This window comes from Equus quagga, chromosome 20 (assembly GCF_021613505.1).
Source record: "Equus quagga isolate Etosha38 chromosome 20, UCLA_HA_Equagga_1.0, whole genome shotgun sequence".
In the NCBI taxonomy this organism is placed as follows: Eukaryota; Metazoa; Chordata; class Mammalia; order Perissodactyla; family Equidae; genus Equus; species Equus quagga.
In genome coordinates this window covers 1410081-1416442 of record NC_060286.1, presented here as the reverse complement: position 1 = coordinate 1416442, position 6362 = coordinate 1410081, and the positions used below count along the sequence as shown (strand labels likewise).

The 6362-nt window shown below is 42.0% G+C and overlaps 1 long non-coding RNA gene across 1 annotated transcript; it reads left to right on the top strand.

The window, feature by feature from the left end:
* Positions 1-2450: 2450 nt before the first annotated feature.
* On the top strand, positions 2451-5319 carry LOC124230720 (uncharacterized). The gene is made up of 3 exons (XR_006886280.1): positions 2451-2514; positions 2679-2798; positions 4389-5319. It is a non-coding gene; the product is annotated as an uncharacterized LOC124230720 (long non-coding RNA).
* The last annotated feature ends 1043 nt before the right edge of the window (positions 5320-6362 follow it).

The following is a 6362-nucleotide window of genomic DNA, read 5'->3' as shown; positions in this document are numbered from 1 at the left end:
TAGGAGAGAAAACCCAAGTACAGCATCTCATGTTCTTTTTTTCTTCCTTCCTCTCCCCTCCTCTATCTTCCTAGCTTTCTCTCCTACTCTGCCTACCACCTCCTTTTCCCTCTACTTTCCTCACTCCCTCCTCTTCCTCGCATACTCCTCTGTACAGCTTGGGTAAAAGAGAATCTAAAAGGGACCACCAGCCAGATATTGGGCAGGAATATTTGAGTTCCTAGCCCCTGTTTCACTCCTACCTCCCATGATGACTAGGGAGGTGAGCCCAGAGACCCTGTGTCTACAGCATCAGCAGGTAGCACAGGGGGACGCCAGGGGCACAGAGATGCAGGGACAGGTGAGAAGTGCTTGGGTGCATTTCTTTTTAAAGTGGCTACAAGCACATCTAGTCTTTTAAAAAGCCGTTCTCAGATGAAGCAATGACCTCACCTTAGTTCAGGAAGTTTCTTAAAACATCTGCTGCCTCGAGATTCGTTAGGTTCTCAGAGCGGTTTTCCTTTTGGACCTATGGCCACCACGATGACTGAGGGGACCGCGGGAAGGTAGAGAGGGGGACACGGAAGAGAAAAAGGAGAGAGGAAGGAACAAAATACAAGTTGGTATAGGTAGGTGCCTGGCGTACTTTGGAGTTGGTTTGGTAAGGAGTTTGCGGTTGAGTTTTAGGAGAGTTTTCTTTTTAAACCATACCTAATTCATCCTGAAGCTCCACTGCTTAGGAAGCTGTGAGGTTAGAACTGTATCTACAGATGAGCTGGCAAACAGGTGACTAGGATCCCACAGTCAGTGGTAATTAGGTTTCACCTCAAGTGCCTGCCCTACCAGTTTGTAACATCTGCTGAGAATGCTGTGTTGAGAAAGATTCTGAGGCAGTACTACAATTTCTTATCAGTGTCTGCCATCGGCAAAGCAAGAGTGATGGGTATATATGGACCGTGTACTTGCCAGTTATAGATTAAGATGTACAATGATGACATCACCATCTCAAGCAGGGGCAAAATAACCTAAGACCGCTCCAAAATATAGGGTGACATGCTGAAAGAGGAAGAGAGGAGTGTTCTTTTCTTGGGGTGAGGGTGGGAGATGGAATGGGGATGAGAGAGTGGAGAAGACAGGGCTGCTGCAATGAATTGGGAAGGAAAAAGAACTTGTTGCATAGGAGGGGGCTATAGAACATACATGGACTTTAACTCTTTGGGACATGAAGTCTTATGAAACAGTGCTTTATCAAAAGTCTCTCCTTGAATCTGTTAATGTTCAGCCTCGCTAAGGTGGACTCCAGTAATTCAGCTGGACGTATCTACTGAGCGTAAATGGTTTTCTAGGTTTCCCACTGATGTTTCTGTCTTAAGCTATTGATACTTGCAAATAAAAGGAAAAACAGTTTAATTCAAGTGTATGGAAGAATCCTTGCTTGTCCTCAATTTCCTTGATGAAAAGTTCAGGCTTTTAGATAAATTTGACTATATCAAAGGCTTTAAAAGCTGTCTCCTGCTTTGAAAATAGTTTCTATTACAGATGATAATTTAAATCTAAGGAGTGAAGCAAAATTTGGTCATGGGTACTCAATACAAACTCAAATTGGAATTGTCCTTGTGTCCTCAAGGTGCTTAGGTTCATTAGAATAAATTAGGGACCGGCCCCATGGCCGAATGGTTAAGTCTGCAGGCTCTGCTTCAGCAGTCCAGGGTTTCGCAAGTTCGAATCCTGGGCACAGACATGGCACTGCTCATCAGGTCATGCCAAGGTGCCATCCCACATGCCACAACTAAAATACGAAACTATGTACTGGGGGGATTGGGGAGAAAAAGCGGGAAAAAAAAAAGAAGAAGATTGGCAACAGTTGTTAGCTCAGGTGCCACTCTTTAAAAAAAAAAGAGAATAAATTAGAATGCCTTCCAAAAGGTTTTCATTTTTTAAAAAAAATATTTGTATGTATGTTATAATGACAGTCACTATTTCAAACTGCCAGGTTTGTAACTGTAGGACACTTGTGTAGATTTTTTTCTAGGTCATGATTTTGCAGTTATAAACTCTCAGCTTTCTGAAGCAGCACAATGAGGACGTGTAAGAAATTATGTATTAATGTTTGTTTTCTCCTTTCTGTACTGACTCCCCCCACTTGCTGTATTAAACAGAACCTTCATTCCTATTGATTGCACCTTCATATTTTTTTTTTGTGCTCAGTTCACAGCTTCATATTGATCTCCCTTCTCTGTTTTTTATTCAAACCATCCTGGCTGCTTTAACCTATTTACCAAACTCCTACCATAAGCACCTTCTTACACCTTTGCTTAAAACCACCCAGCAGTTTCCCAGTGCCTATAGGCTAAAGCCCACTGGAGGCCTGCACGCTGTATCGGCCCGCAGCCCCATCCCCGCCCTCTCCGTGCCTCATGACCTATGCCCCTGCCACGTCAGACTTCTTACGGCTCCCTCTGCATTCCGTGCTGAGTCTTATCTCCGGGGTTCTGTATGTAGCATTTCTCCACCCTTCGTCTTTTTGTCCACCAGGTAAACTCTTACCCTTTGAAATCCAGCCCAAGCATTGTCTTTAGTCACCAAGCCCTTCTCTCTGCTTTCACTTTGGTTTTGTCCGTCCTTGCTCGCGCAGGATCTCCAGGCTGCATGCTGTAGTAGGACCAGATGGATCGTTAAATAATTAAATACTTTCACAGGCCCTGGGGACCCCAGGAGCTCCCAGTGATCCGGCAATTAAAGGGTTACTGCCTGTTCCAGCAGGAGGCCTCCCGGGACCCTGTCCCAGCGCTTTGGCTCTATCCATTTGTGTTCAGCAGGTAATACTTTCAATTTCCCCCTTAATTACATGGTTTTCCATCCTTTATGGTGTTGCCTCTTGCACACTCTTCTATCTCGCCTCCTGAATTATAGCTTCTATGAAGGCAAGGATACAGTCTTTCCCAACGGAGAATCCCCAGCATCCAGCACAGAATGGAAAATGAAGTAGGTGCTTAATAAATGTGGAATGAGAATGAGACCATCTCCCGGGGCAGGGGCGGGATAGTGTAGAAATGACCGTGAGCTGATTTCTGGTTGGCTCAGAATCTCCCCACGCTGGTTTCTTTTATAGCAGTGCTTCTTATCTAGGGTGATTTGGTCCCCCAGGGACATCTGGCAATGTCTGGAGACAGCTTTAGTTGTCACCAATGTGGTGGTGGGGGTGCTCCAGACATCTAGTGGGTAGAGGCGAGAGACGCTGCTGAACGTTCTGCATGCGTAGGGCAGCCTCACAGCAAAGAACTGTCGAGTCCAGCATGTCAGCTGTGCGCAGGTTGAGATGCTGCCTTACAGCCTTGGCAAAAAGTTCCTTTCCTCCGCACTGCCTCCGCACTCCCCTTCTCTCCTCCGTTAATGCCTTTCTCCCTACTGAGCCCCGTTCCATGGTTCTGGTGAGTCTGCACCCAGGAATGGAAGACCAGAGGCATTCCTTTTTCTTCTCTCTAACTTTCCTTTCCTTTGCTGCCTGAGGAGGTCCCTTTACACCTTGTCTCTGCCAGAGTCCCTCCAAGTTTAAGGTCCCTCCCTTCCTTACATGCCTAAAAGTGAAAGTTGTTGAACAATGTGTAAGATCTGAAGATTACTTGCGCACCACAACGTACTCAAGACAGTGTCTGGGATCCGAGAGAGAACTAGTGAAGGACCCAGAGGACACTTGAGTCTGGATACCTGACTGTGTCTGAAGGACATCAAAACACCCGTGGAACATGGGGAAAACGGGCCGCCGGTCAGTTTTGTTCATGGGGAAGGAGCCCATTGTTCCCTCCTCGTGAGTGGCTGGTTTTGTTTTATCTTTATGTAGCCACTATCCTCTTTTTTCCCCACAGACTGACTCATTCTTTTTGTGATCTTTGTTTTAGCCTTTTTTTTTGGTTTCTTCCGATGAACTCTTTATTTTCCTGCATAATGTCAAAATATTTTCTTCAAAGGCAATTTCCTTTAAAAATAAACTGTTATCAGGAGAGAAGCTATGTTCACAGCTGGTAAAGGCATGATTAAATAATCCCCATATGGGGAATTAAAAGGCAATTTCATAATATAGCTGTAGAATACAAAGAGAAAATCGAAGGAAACATTCCAGTTAGTTAGGAAAACTTTTAATGAAATGAAGTGTTTGAACTCTATTTGATTTTTGTTTTTTGTTTTTTTTTTGCCAGCTTCCCATGTGTGCGTGTTTTACTTGGTTGAGAATTTGTAAGAGGTTATCTTCAGACAGTTATAGGCTTCCTGAGAGTTTGGTTAACCTTCTAATTACATATAAAATAGTCTACCAAATCGTTACGCTAAATGTTTTGGACATAAATTTGACATGGGTCCTTATTTTACTGCCAGTCTCCACCTTAGCTCTGTTTTTTATTTTTTATTTTTAGGGTTATCATAAGTCCAAGAGAAAACACGAATATTTCAAGAGAAACTCCTATAATCTTGATGTTCACGGAGTGCCACAGACTCCTTTGTCCATGAGTAGTGAAAATGTGAAGGAAGAGAACCTACTTTTGAATCAAAGAGACTGGGGCCCTGCCAATGACCAGCGTGTGACTCTCAGAAACCACCTAACCTCTCTGGGCCTTAGTTTGCCTCATTTGTAGACTGGGCACAATGTTACCACCCTTCAGGTTTGTGCCAAAGATTAGAGTTTATGGGTGCAAAGCCCTTGTCACAGTGCCCGGCAGGTCGTGGCTGCTCAGGAAACAATAGCCGTAATCGTTATTAGCATCGTTGTGTCCGTGATTCAGAGGACACCAGCTTTTTCCATCAAATTTCACTTTGAAACTGATAAAATGTCAGAGCTACCAAAGAGGAGTTTGTACAATGAATGTCAGAATTTCTAAGACCACAAATATACGATTCCAAGCTGAACAATAATTTTCTGCCTATCATTTTGGGACCAGTATATGTTGATTTTAGATGAGAATTCTTTGATTTTTTTTTTAGCATCATTGGGTATGGAAATCCTGTACTAGTACCAGACATCATAACAATTTACATAGCTGTATTTGTGAGATAATGTAAATTCCATAGAAAATCGTGTTTGAATGATTATAAATGTTATTCCAGCATCAGCCCAAGATTTTTAAATAATTAATTTAGCTATGAAATTTAACATTATTTAAATATACTCAAAATGATCTAAATGTATCTTTTGAATATTTTGAACTTTGCAAGTTGATTTCATTGTATACGTTGACAGCTGAGGTAGCCTGTCTCATAAAGCTATATTAAATCTTGAAAAAAATGAAACAACTTAGAAAAATCTTTCCAAATTCTGTGAAATGACTTTCTATTTATTGTTCACATGTAGCTCAGAATATTTTAATGTATGCGTGTACACTAAAATAATCAAAATTATATATTCTAAAACCATGCCTTGAGTTTCTATAACACAAGTGACACATGCTCTGGAATGGGGTTTGAGGAGCACATTCAGTAAGCTGGTTAATGACTCTCCGTAATACAAGATTTAAAGTCTTCTTCCAAAGCGTATTTATCTGTTTTATTTCTCATGAAACTTTGAATTTTATTTGAGTACCTCCACGTCATTTTTGTGCTTATCTTGAAAAACCGTATTTAACATTTTGTAAAGATTTCCATTAGTATTAATCCAGTAGATTAATTTCATTTTAATCCAATGCTTAATTTCAGAGAATGGCATTTGAATTGAGCTCTTCTTTTTCACCTTTTCTGAGAGTGCTAGATCATACCTGTTTCCTCAGGTTTAGGCTGGAGGTACTTCAGTGAAAGATAACCTGGCTATCTGCACGCAACCTTAGATGCTCACAGGAGTTTTGAAGATGCAGGGAGTCAATTATCCAGCAAAGCACGTTCTCTGATTCTAAAGAATGGGGAAAAAAATCAGTAACGTGCAGAGACAGAGAATCAGCGTAGTCTTAGAGTGGATTACTTTGTATTTTTGTCTTATGAACTTTGGATTGAACTTCTGCAGGGATCCGAGCTGGATGAAATGTCGTATCTGAGACCGATCCTTATCTCCTAAGCGTTTCCTTTGTTTCTGGGATTCTCTGGGCTTCACTCTCTTATTTTATTGTGAGTGTCCCAGAGCTTTGATCTTGCAATGAGCTCTGGTTCGCAACACAAACCCTTGCTTTGGTGTGACACACAGAGGACATGGGTATACTCAGAAAACCCACCTAGACAAGAGGTTACTTCTTCTGTGGTTAGGGCTGAAGGCAAATGGGGTAACTTCAGAATTTATTGTCTCCCATTACATTATGGGAAACTGAAAATTCACACGGGTATTTTAACATTAAGAAAGCACACCTGTGAGAACAAATTTGATGCACAGTATGTATCTGTTTCTCCTTTCACTTACAATAGGTTCTTGA